Genomic DNA, 13,050 nt, shown 5'->3' with positions numbered 1-13,050 from the left:
TATTAAATTTGAACTATCTATGATTTTTACAAAATGCGTATTTCACATACTGATCTATCTCGAAAAAAACACGCATTTATAGAAAATCGCGATTGAAAATCTTCGGATTAAGTTTATCTTTCTATAATTTAATTAGACTATGGATTTTCATGAAAGAGGTTTTAAATTAAAGCATATACTTAACGAATTTATTTAAGTGGAATCTTTAATTATAATTACGTATGCAATATTGCTTAAAACTACAGATAAGTTGTAGTTCTCTATGTGAAATAGTTAATTTCCCGATATCGTATTTAAAGTGCATCACATACTGGTCTATCTCGATAAGCTTCAAGATAGACCAGTATGTGATGCGTCTAAAGTCACGTCACCGTTCGCGAAATCGAGATAGCCCCCAAGATAGACCAGTATGTGATGCACTTTAAATACAATATAGGGAAATTAATTATTTCACATACAGAACTACAACTTAAGTGTAGTTTTAAGGAATCTTGCATACGTAAATATAATTCAAGATTCCACTTAAATAAATCTTTTAAGTATATGCTTTAATTTAAAACCAATTTAATGGAAATCCGTTGTCTAATTGAAATATAGAAAAGTAAACTTAATACGAAGATTTTCAATTGCGATTTTCTCGAAATGCGTGTTTTTCGAGATAGACCAGTATGTGATGCGTACGACGATATTATTATTATTATTAAGGGGTAGGGGAAATATAAAACATCATAACTCAACTTCAACTCATGATAAAAAATATGACAATATTAAAGTGTAGGGGACATTCAAATCACCAAAAATTAATTCATTTTGGTATCAATATGTAGCTATTTGATAGTTCTAACTTTCTAGTATTATTTTAAAAGCCATTAGTTGCCCGGTAGATAGACATAAAATGTATGAAAATGTTAAAATATTCCATGTCTAACAGCGTAAAATATGACAATATGAAGGGGTAAGGGGACATACAATCATCAAAATACAGGTTTCACTGACGAAAATGAATTCCATTTTGGTATCAATATGTAGCTATTTGATTGTTCTCATTTTCTGCCATTATTTTAAAAGCAATTAAACCATTAGTTGTCAGGTAGTTAAACATACAATATGAGAAAAATTTTGATATTCCATGTCTAACAGCGTAAAATATGACAATATTAAGGGGTAGGGGACATACAAATCACCAAAACTCAAGTTTTACTGATGAAAATGAATTCATTTTGGTATCAATATGTAGCTATTTAATAGTTCTAACTTTCTAGTATTATTTTAAAAGCAATTAAGCCATGAGTTGCCCGGTAGATAGACATAAAATGTATAAAAATGTTAATATTCAATGTCTAACAGCGTAAAATATGACAATATTAAGGGGTAAGGGGACATACAAATTACCCAAACTCAAGTTTTACTGATGAAAATGAATTCATTTTGGAAGCCATTAGTTGTCCGGTAGATAGACATAAAATGTATGAAAATGTTAATATTCCATGTCTAACAGCGGAAAATATGACAATATTAAGGGGTAAGGGGACATACAAATCACCCAAACTCAAGTTTTACTGATGAAAATGAATTCATTTTGGTATCAATATGTAGCTATTTGATAGTTCTAACTTTCTAGTATTATTTTAAAAGCAATTAAGCCATGAGTTGCCCGGTAGATAGACATAAAATGTATGAAAATGTTAATATTCAATGTCTAACAGCGTAAAATATGACAATATTAAGGGTAAGGGGACATACAAATTACCCAAACTCAAGTTTTACTGATGAAAATGAATTCATAATGGTATCAATATGTAGCTATTTGATAGTTCTAATTTTCTAGTATTATTTTAAAAGCAATTAAGCCAATAGTTGTCCGGTAGATAGACATAAAATGTATGAAAATTTTAATATTCAATGAAAACAGCGTAAAATATGACAATATTAAGGGTAAGGGACATACAAATCACCCAAACTCAAGTTTTACTGATGAAAATTAATTCATTTTGGTATCAATATGTAGCTATTTGATAGTACTAACTTTCTAGTATTATTTTAAAAGCAATTAAGCCATTAGTTGCCCGGTAGATAGACATAAAATGCATGAAATTTTTAATATTCCATGTCTAACAGCGTAAAATATGACAATACATTACTCGTTGATGGTCGGTAAACGTCCCAATAAATCTGACTTAGTCACCGGTAACTATGGAAACATGTTAAAGGACATCAAGAAAATTTTCTAAGTTATTTATTTTGAGCTCTTTCGAGACGAGTAATGGATATATTCTGTAGATTTAGGTTTTGTCTGTGAATGTGAGGCCGTCGTAGGTCGTACGGGGCTCAAACTCGGTGGGTGGGTGTAGTTCTGTCCTGCCAAGAAGAAGTTTATGTTTGTTGAGTCATCCGACCCCGGGGCCCCCTCCAAGGGGTCATTTGAGGTCAAATGACTACAAACTGTCATATGGGCATGAAACTAGGTCCTACGGGACTCAAACTCGGTGGGTGTAGTTCTGTCCTGGCAAGAAGATGTTCATGTTCGTTAAGTCATCCGACCCCGGGGCCCCCTCCCAGGGGTCATTTGAGGTAAAATGACTAAAAACTGTCATATGGGCATGAAACTAGGTCGTACGGGGCTCAAACTCGGTGGGTGGGTGTAGTTCTGGCCTGTCAAGAAGATGTTTATGTTCGTTTTAAAGTCATCTGACACCGGGGTCCGCTCCCAGGGGTCATCTGAGGTCAAATTACTAAAAAAGTGTCGTATGGGCATGAAACTTGGTAGGAACAGTCAACATTTAAAACAACATTTTTTGCAGGTTTTTTTGGGGTCATCCAAGGTCACCACGGGTCATCTGAAGTCAAATTAGTAAAAACTCATATATGGGCATGACACTTGGTGGGTACAGTCAACATTTAGAGTTATAGGTTTAGATCATTTTGGGGTCATCCAAGGTCACCCAGGGGTCATCTGAGGTCAAATTACTAAAAACTGTCGTATGGGCATGAAACTTGGTGGGTACAGTTAACATTTAGAGCCAAATTTTGGAAGGTCATTTTGGGGTCGCCAGGGGTCATCTGAGGTCAAATTAGTAAAAACTGTCATATGGGCATGTCACCATCAGCCTGGTAATCGCGCCCAGGCGAGAACTGCCAAATATGGTAACCGCCTAGTCTATTTTAAAACTGATGCATCAATGACTATGTTCATCATGTTATTATTGTATCATTCTCACATACATTAGGAAATGAATTTGGAGAATAGAGGCCTTGCATGTGACATATCATCCCGTAAATATGGCGGACTACTCAAATGCATTCAACAAAAGCATGATTGCAATCAAATAGGTTGATGACAACATTTGATTGAATGGACTGCACTCCGTCATAACATGGAAATAGTAGATGAGAAGGAATCACAACGAAATCGATCGCCTGTGACTAATCCCGCTTATCTATTCTTCATTACAAAGGAAGAGGACTCAACAAATTCCCTTTTGAGGACACTCATATTGCCGCCATCAGCGTGATTTGGTAGCATAACTGGAAATTCATAGCAATAAATCTTTGCGCACAAACAAATTTTGAACCGGTAGTTGTGACCTTAGTTGATGAAGCGCACTTTTAACGTTCATTCAGACTGGATTTTATAAACATTTGCAACAGATTTCTGCATTTTCAGATGCAGAGAAGTCAAAACAATACAAATATTGGGAAATTTAATCAAAATACGTTGTATTTTCGACTAAAGACACTTTTTAAAAAGTTTTTCATTTTGTAAGGATAATCGTATTTTCGCTGACCCCAAATTTAATTAAAATGTAAAGGTATAAAACAAGTTGTTCCGATTGTTTCCGAAAAATGGGAACAGATTCTATCATAAGACAAACGGAAAATCAATTCTATGAAATTGCCTTCACATGTGCGCCAGACCACCCACATAGGTAAATGTGCCCCTAAATGTTTCAAATATATGACTTTCTACTTCCGATTTTGGTAATACATCCTTCCCACAAGGCATTATTTTTGGCTATGTTATCCCACCTGTCCCATAATGCATTCATATTTCCCGCCCTTTCCTGCTCACAAGGCCGCATTTAGTCCATAAGCATTGGTCGCTTGACTGCAGCTTTAGAATTGAAAATGTCATGTCATAGAAATGTTACGTCACCGATGACCATCGTGTTGGGATATAATCCCGAGGATTATGATATAACTATAGCGGTTGACGTGTATAGAAACGTCAATGTACATGTCGGCAATGTGATTGGAACTTTGATGATGGTTAGTTGTGATTCCTTCTCATCTACTATTTCCATGGTCATAACTACGGTGAAGGACACCGGCTCAAATCCTTTGTTTGGAGCCAATCGATAATTTCATGCAGGGCCTCTATACTTTCTGTTAATAAAATACTATGCTGACCTCACACTCCAGTAATTTCAGATCATTGAGCTCAGTAATACATCAAAGAATGTCTTCCAATTCATGAAAACAAATAGATAATCTGCATATCGGATTAAAAGCTTGAGGCATTTCAATTGCAAGGCTCATTACTTATACACCAACAACTACATAGGCCTACAAGTGTATATAATGTAGCATGTGCACACATTATCATGTTGTGGATGGTGAATCAAGCTGCAGTGCCTACCCATTCCCAAATAAATGCAGTGACCAACCGGTGTTCACTCATGATTGACGTACTAATCATTATGTATATGATTTAAACTCATAAGTTTTGGCAATTTGGGAGGGGGTGGGTTCAAAATGACCCCATAGGATTATACGGGGGTAAAAATTTCAAATTGCTCAAATACCCCTTTCAAATATATAAAAATATTTAAATAAATAAATAAATAAATAAATAAATAAATAAATAAATATTTCCCCTTTTATCCAATTTGGCCGCTAAATAAGAATCTACTTCTTTTATTACTGATTTAATTCCGCGATTTGTTCCATTTAGCAATATCAAAGATGAATGTCAAGCATCTCACGACAGATATTTAGTTGGCTTAGTGGTTTTGCACAGTGCTTTTTAACCTGGAGGTACCGAGATCGATTCCCAACTCTGCCTGCAATTTTTTTTTTTTTTTGGGAAATAATAACCTGACATTCGCCGCTGACATTCGTACGCAGAAGCGGAGTTGTAACTTGTTAAACTTTGCTCCTTCCGTAAAAGGGTACATTATTTTGGCACTACATTATTTCTTTTTTCCACATTGCTGGTATTAAATATCAAATGGTCATAATTGGCGGTCACTTCAAATCATCGCCAACTGAACGAGGTTCAGGAATGTCCTCCCATTGTTAATTGTTGGTTAACCCACCACTTGAACAGGATTTAACCAAAGCAAACAAAGACTTAAGCTTTTTTACGAATGTTATACATAAGTATAAGCTTATTATCCTCTTCAACAATAGGATTAAAGATTGGTGCTTGACTGGAATTACGTGCTAGTGTCATTGGTTATTGTTAAAAGGCAATAAAGTGTGTAATTGCAATATTTCCTCTGAATAGGAAAGACTCTCTACATCGAACCATGGATGCTGGTGGTTCGAATTAAGCCCGATCCTGACTCCACTTCGCAGCGGTATGCGATGCTGCGATGCTTTTCAAACATCTCAGCATCCCGCGATGAAATTAAAATGTACAGGTGGAGTCAGTATCGGGCTTTAGGAATAAAAACCCAATTCGAAATGATGCGCTTGAGAATTCAACAATATAAATAATGGTAGCTCTATTATAATACACATTAATGATAAAATTCCAAAATATAATACGTTTTCTGTCTTTGCTTGTCACGTGGTAGTGATTATATTTTTAAATAAGTTTCAAATGAATAACAACAAGACAAGTGGTCGAGTGGTCTAAGGCGCTAGGCTCATAGAGTACTAAGCGTTGCGCCGTGAGTTCGAATCCCGCCTCTGCCGAACTTTAAAAGAAGTAAATTAAAATTTGATTTTTTTTTTATTTCATATTTGGGAAATGTGACTGGGAGAATTTATGTATGGTGTGGAGTGGTGTGATAGGGCATGTACTTTACCTGGCCGGCGCGGTCCGGTGACTAAGTCTTTATTGGGCGTTTTATCGGCAGTCAACGAGTAATGATTAAGGGGTAAGGGGACATACAAATCACCAAAACACAGGTTTCACTGACGAAAATGAATTCCATTTTGGTATCAATATGTAGCTATTTGATTGTTCTCATTTTCTGGCATTATTTTAAAAGCAATTAAACCATTAGTTGTCAGGTAGTTAAACATACAATATGAGAAAAATGTTGATATTCCATGTCTAACAGCATAAAATATGACAATATTAAGGGGTAGGGGACATACAAATCACCAAAACTCAAGTTTTACTGATGAAAATTAATTCATTTTGGTATCAATATGTAGCTATTTGATAGTTCTAATTTTCTAATATTATTAGTATTATTTTAAAAGCAATTAAGTATTAGTTGTCTGGTAGATAGACATAAAATGTATGAAAATGTAAATATTCAATTCAGCGTGTTTATACTGAGCGTACGGTTTTTCGACCCGCTATATTCGGGCACAAAATACCGATCATAATCTTTCTGATATTATATACACTGGCCACATGTGTGACTCGGATGAACTTGATGAAGTAAAATGGATATGACTTTACTTAGTCTAGGCCTACTTCTTTATAGTTAATGAGTTGGTTAATATATTTTGGCTGTAAATTAATTATCATAATAGTCAATTACTAGATCCACTTGTAAACGAAAACACTAAATTGTGATTGTAGGTCATATGCCATGAGCTGCCATGCGTGGACATTTAAATTTAGGATACAACCGTCAAATCTGTTTTCCGTACTTCCTGTTTACAGGAAAAAAATGCCGTGCATCGTGCGAGACACGGCTTTCTGGTCTCAGTAGAAACAAGCTGGGTAACGGTGGCCGGATTATGATCGGTATTTTGTGCCCGGAAAATAACGGGTCAAAAGCCGTCCGCTCAGTATAAACACGCTGGAGGTGGATCACGAAAGGCGAGCACATGACCCGGCATGACACGGCAACCGATTACCCAGATCGTTTCTACTGGGCTTGTTACCCGGTATGACCCGGCACGGCACGGCATGGCACGGAATTTGGCCCTCAGTAGAAACACGGGGGGGGGGGGCCTGAAAAAAAAGACCCAAAATTTTCCTGGAAAAATTGAGTTTATATGATTTTCTATGGGGTTGACCCATAATTTTCATGTCAAAAAGGGGGCCCTACAATTTTTGAGGTCTGTAAAGGGGGTAAAAATTCTGCGATGAATTTTTTTGCATTTGGCTCATCCCCTTACAAGTGTTTGGTGAATGGTCCCTTCTGACAGTTTCTGTGTATCTACCTGACAACTAATGATCGCTTTGTTTATAGAAAGTTAGAACAGCCAATCAGATACATTTTGATACCAAGATGAATTCATTTTCATGAGTAAAAGTTGAGTTATGGCAGTTATAAATTTCCCCTACCCCTTAATATTGTCATTTTACGCTGTTAGACATAGAACATTTACTTTTTCCTCACAGTTTCTGTATATCTGCCTGACAAATAATGGTCGCTTTGCTTTATAATAATAATAGAAAGTTAGAACAACCAATTAGATATATTTTGAGGCCAAGATGAATTCATTCTCATGAGTAAATGTTGAGTTATGGCAGTTAATATGTCCTCAATGCTATACAACTATTACAACAGCATACATCGTAGGCTAGGCTACTCGCCATGCTCACGGGAGCTCACGGACCTTACATGTTCATTTTTACATTTGCTACTTCAGTCGCTTGGACGAGCGCAATTGTTTGAAAGCTATGCGGAGTCGTTTGAAAGCTATGCGGAGTCGATTTTGTTTGAATTCTTTAAATTCCACTGTTGCCTCTAGGCCTAATTAATATAAAGCTAGGCCTATATAAAATAACGCAACATAAAAATAACAAAAACTAAAATAATCTGTTTCATTTTTTTTCCAATTTTAGAATTACATTATATGTTGCTTGTGATTGACGTTTTAATTAAGTGGCTTAATAATTAGCTTAAAGACCCATTCAGTGATTTGCTCATAGGGACAATCGTGAAAATCATCAAAATTTAGATTGTCGTGGTACCTTTGTCATTGTTATATTAATGTGTCAACATGAACGGCTTCAATTTCGTCAATAGTGCTGTTTTCTTCGTTTTTTGCCAAATTTTTCATCAAGTTCAAAAATACCAATGACATGACAATGACAATATGAATTAGGCTATAGGCCTAGGCCTACAGTATCTGTGCAATTTTCGCCGGGATCACTGAGCATGCTGAATGGGTCTTGTCTTTAATTAAATAAAATAATGTATTTTTAGGATCTTTGGTGACCTAAGTTTGGTCCAACAATAACTCTCATAATCTCAGAATAGAAAAGGTGCTCCCTTCAAGCAAGATCAGATGGCAGGTATATTGCACGGGCACCCCCGGATTATGAATATGAACGATCCAAAGGAAATTGTTCGCCAGTGAGTGTTGCCAATACGACCGTTTAGCGACCGTATTGGGCTGTTTCTGTTCTACAATAGATACATTTTTTTGGTAATCTTTACTATTTTATTTTATTTAATCGGGAACAGTTGATTTACGGTAAAGTAACGATATCGGAGTTTTCTTGTATGCAACTGAGAGTACTGCAAACAAATGGAAACCTTGCGATGTGATCTAATGTGGGTCTCTCATACACTTGTTCACAAACCGGGTCACACACTTTTTAGCAATACTGTTAAACTTTCTAATTCCGGTTTGCTTTGATTTGTCGCGCCGTTTTTGTCTTTCACCAAAAAGAGTTCTAAATTGTCCAATTCTTGGTCAAATTTGGACTAGTCAAGGACTACAAATATACTTCGAGCATCTACTCCAACGCTAGCATCATTCACGATCCAGCATTTTTGATCATTCCAGCACAGCAGCTGTGGTTTCAAGTTCCAGGTACATCAGGTATGTGTAGACTCGCTGAGTCTCATGGACGCCGATCCTATGTCATGAGACTCGTATTTCCCATTTTGGATGTCAATGGGAAATACACACTTAACGATTTGCGCCGGTTAGAAACTTGAAAAAAAATCTTTAAAATTTTATCAATGTATATAAAAGTGGTACCAACCTTATTGTGCTTGCTAATTTAAGACTCGGTTGAAACAAAATTAAGGATCGAATGCATTTTAGTGTCCAAAAAGGCAAAATTATCGTCAAAGTTCTGCCGAAATCGGCACCCTTGCGAAGGGTTCAGAATTCGAATCGGGAACGAAAATATCCGATCTTTGCGATCAAAAACACAAAATTACAACTTTAAACATACTATTGGCAAAAGACATTATTACCAAACAATATAGAATAGAAAATTTGACATCATTTTCTCAAAATATTGAAGAAATTTGCTCACTAGACATCGAAAAAGTACGCAATCCAATTCCCGTTCAAACGCGTGGGAAACTGAAAGTGCGATAATCGTGACTAGGTATGTGGATGTATTGATATCAAAATGCAAGTGAATTCATTCACACGTTCATGCTCATGATGTACGGTACATTGCATGATTGTAGTGTATCATTTACACAACCCGAGCAGTTGTAGTTACTACAAATTTCGAATCAAGGTTAAACAATGCAGGGGTAGTATTAAGGCTCCAGTGCATGAGTATGAGTGGGTTCAGTTTGTATTTAAAGGTAGGACGTATGACGGTTCCAGGATTTGAAAATGACCCCCCTATTTCACGGGGAATCGAGGACATTTGCAGCAATTTTACCCCCTATTTTGCATGAAATCAAGGAAAATTTGCCCCAAAATACCTCCCCTATTTTTATCATTTTGATTACGCATTTTTATTTCACCGCCTTATCACGAGGATTCAAAGGACATTTTTCCGAAAATTTCCCCCCCCTTTGGCCATGCCAAAAAATCTTTGCACCCCCTTTCGACGTGCCAAAAATCCTTTGCCCCCCCTTTTGACGTGCCAAAAAATCTTTGCCCCCCCCTTACACATTCAAGATTTTGGGGAACCCGAATTTAAAACCTTAAATTGTCTTATCATATAAATGCGAGCGCAGCGAGCAGGACATTTTGCATATATTTGAATGTGTTCCTAACGTTTTCCTATGCCTTTTTAGGGTGTAATGTAGAAACAGTACCCAAAATATCTGTGCCAAATATTGCTTGCCCCCCTTTCTGGCCTGCCAAAAATCTTTGCCCCCCTAATTCACCCCCCCCCAAGCGGTACACATAATTATTGCACCACCCTTATTCATATGATTATTCATTATTTTATACCATTTCATTACTGCATCTGTTACAGGTGTAAACCAATAACTACCCATATATACATGTGATATATCACAGTTTGTAGTTTACAGATTTAGTTTACAACCACATAAAGGTGATTGTACAACTATTATCAAAAGTTTCACAATTTTTTTTACGGGATGAGATCAGAGCAGATCAAAAAGTGCGGGACAAAGAATTGAGTAGGTATTCATTATTAATTCATTATTAACCATATACCATGCTCCTACTGCAAAGAAAATCCCTGAAAATCAACAGAAAGAGATTTATGATAAGCCACATTTATTTATTTGTGTGTTAAAGTTTGTTAGAAATCAACATTTTATTCAAAATAATGAAATATTTGGCCAGCAAATTGTTTTGAGCGGAGTAGGGTAGGCCCTAACGGGAAGCTGGGAATCGACTTTCATCAGCCTTATAATGCTTCTGACGTAGCGAGGGGGGTACGGGTATAGGGGGGTATATAAGCATACTCCTCGCTTCTAATTTGCAATGCAAATTTCCTCGGTCTTTATGCATGTTTCTTTTTGTAATTCAAACATGCAAATGATTTTAATTTCAAAACTTAGGTGCATAGATATACGGTAACTACATTTAGAAAGGTCATTCAGTAGTAAATTTAACGCTTTCAAAATGTGTTTTTCGAAGATGAAACGTCAAAATGTCAAAAAAAGTGAACTTTTCCCCATACAATAAAAAAACTACTACATGTAAGGCATTTGGCATTTGTGCGATTCCTGTAAATGTGTGATTTTAAGGGGAGTAGATATACTTCATTTATAAATAAAAAAATCCTTCAGTTTCTTTCATAAAAGCAGCAGGATGTTAAGAAATATAGATTTTGAAATATGTACCCTGATTGTGAAACAGCCCATCTGTGCATTTTTACTGGAAAAATCAAAACATCCATCTTGATGAATGATGATCTATTGATCTTGCTACCGACCTTGCAGCCTCTTTAGTGTACTCCGTAATTTGAATCTCACTTGGGCTATATAAACGTCCATCTTAAAGACTTGAGTGACTGATCGGAAATAAAAACACATTTTATACTTGTGTTTGGTCATATTTATGGTCAAAAAATAATGAATAAAAAAACCTGGTTTTCAGAAATTACATGTACAGGGTGTCCCAGAAAAAATTACCGGGCAAATGAAATTGGACGTAAGTCGAGAAATATACATCAAAATCCACAAATCTAAAAATCTACGTGTGGCCCATCTTATTCTGCATTTTATACGCTAATTTTACTGGAATCGGTTGATTGATTGCGAAGAAATGAGCGATTACATAACAAATGCGTCAATTCACTTCATTCCAAGTTTGAAAGAAAGATGATTCAACACAATGAATGCCCCGTAGTGGTTAACTGTCAATTGGCTTCATATTTTGCACCGTGAAATCCTTTTCGCTCTTTTTAAACAATCTGTTTCTTGCAAAACATTTAATTAGGTTTTGTTATAATTTGAAAACCTGCACGATATTGAAAATGAAAGCGTGCATGTAAGATGATCCTAGGTACTTGTAAATATCTTTTTTCGTAAATGTTGATATAAATGTTGCATAAAGAATTATTGCATAAAGAATTCCATCTGGCTTAACAAAATTCTCACACACATTAATGTTTTTGGAATATTTCCAAGAAATTGTAATGCAAAGTTTAAATCTTAAAACTTCCAACATTAATGTTGCATTGTATCACAAATCACATGTAAAGCTGTAAGCACTTAATCATTGTTATTTTTGGCTTAAATGTTCTTTGGAAAGTTAAAATATAACATATTTGCACAACCTAAAGAATTAAAGTTGGAAAGCTTCCAATTGCAGAAATCAAAATTTTATTGGACAAACTGTTATTCATCTTCAGTGAAAGCATGAATAATATAACACCATCAGATTATAAAATAGATAAATTTAATGACATTTAACTAAATTTAATGAAATACACAAACTTTAGGAAGCGGTGAGCGAGTATGAAAAAAGCACCTGTTGATCAAACTTGGAATGAACTGCATTGATGCTCGCTCGCATTATGTAATTGTTAATTTCTTCGCAACCATTCAACCGAATCAAATAAAATTTTCGTATGTAATGCACAATAAAATAGGCTATGCGCTACATTTTTAAATTTTTAATTCTGATGTCTAGTTCTCGACTTACATTCAATTTTATTTGCTCTGTAATTTTTTCTGGGACACCCTGTATGTGACTGGAAACTCAAGATTGATTATCAGTAGCCTAAAGGGTGTTGATGGGGTCACTCGCATACCAAAGTGGTACATGTATGCATGCTTGAACTGTCTAAAATTTTGTTGAAGTGCAAAAATATTAGCAATATATTTGATGCAATCGCTCGTCGTGAATCGTGATAGGCTATGTTTCTTCCAAACTTCCATTGTTTTACACGGGAATCCGACTATGAAGCTATCGGTGAGCAAATTTGTAGCTAGACTTCTCGAGCAATGTTCATTCAATTGAAATTCCCAGTAATAGTATCATTCATGGTACCCTGGCCCCAGCAGACCGAGTAGTACTAGTACGGTATTTGGTCATGAATGTAGGTGTTGTATGAAATTAGGTTATTCTTGGCCAAGTTCAAACACTCAGCACACTTGTGGCTCCACGATAAACACACACGCACATAGCATGGTACAGAAATAAGCATTATGTACACGCCTTACACTGCGACTGTATGTACATGTATGTTTAGCCGCTTGATGGATTGGACGCAACAGGTACATT

The sequence above is a fragment of the Amphiura filiformis genome, unplaced genomic scaffold, assembly GCF_039555335.1.
Source record: "Amphiura filiformis unplaced genomic scaffold, Afil_fr2py scaffold_104, whole genome shotgun sequence".
Taxonomy (NCBI): Eukaryota; Metazoa; Echinodermata; class Ophiuroidea; order Amphilepidida; family Amphiuridae; genus Amphiura; species Amphiura filiformis.
This window is presented reverse-complemented; position numbering follows the sequence as displayed.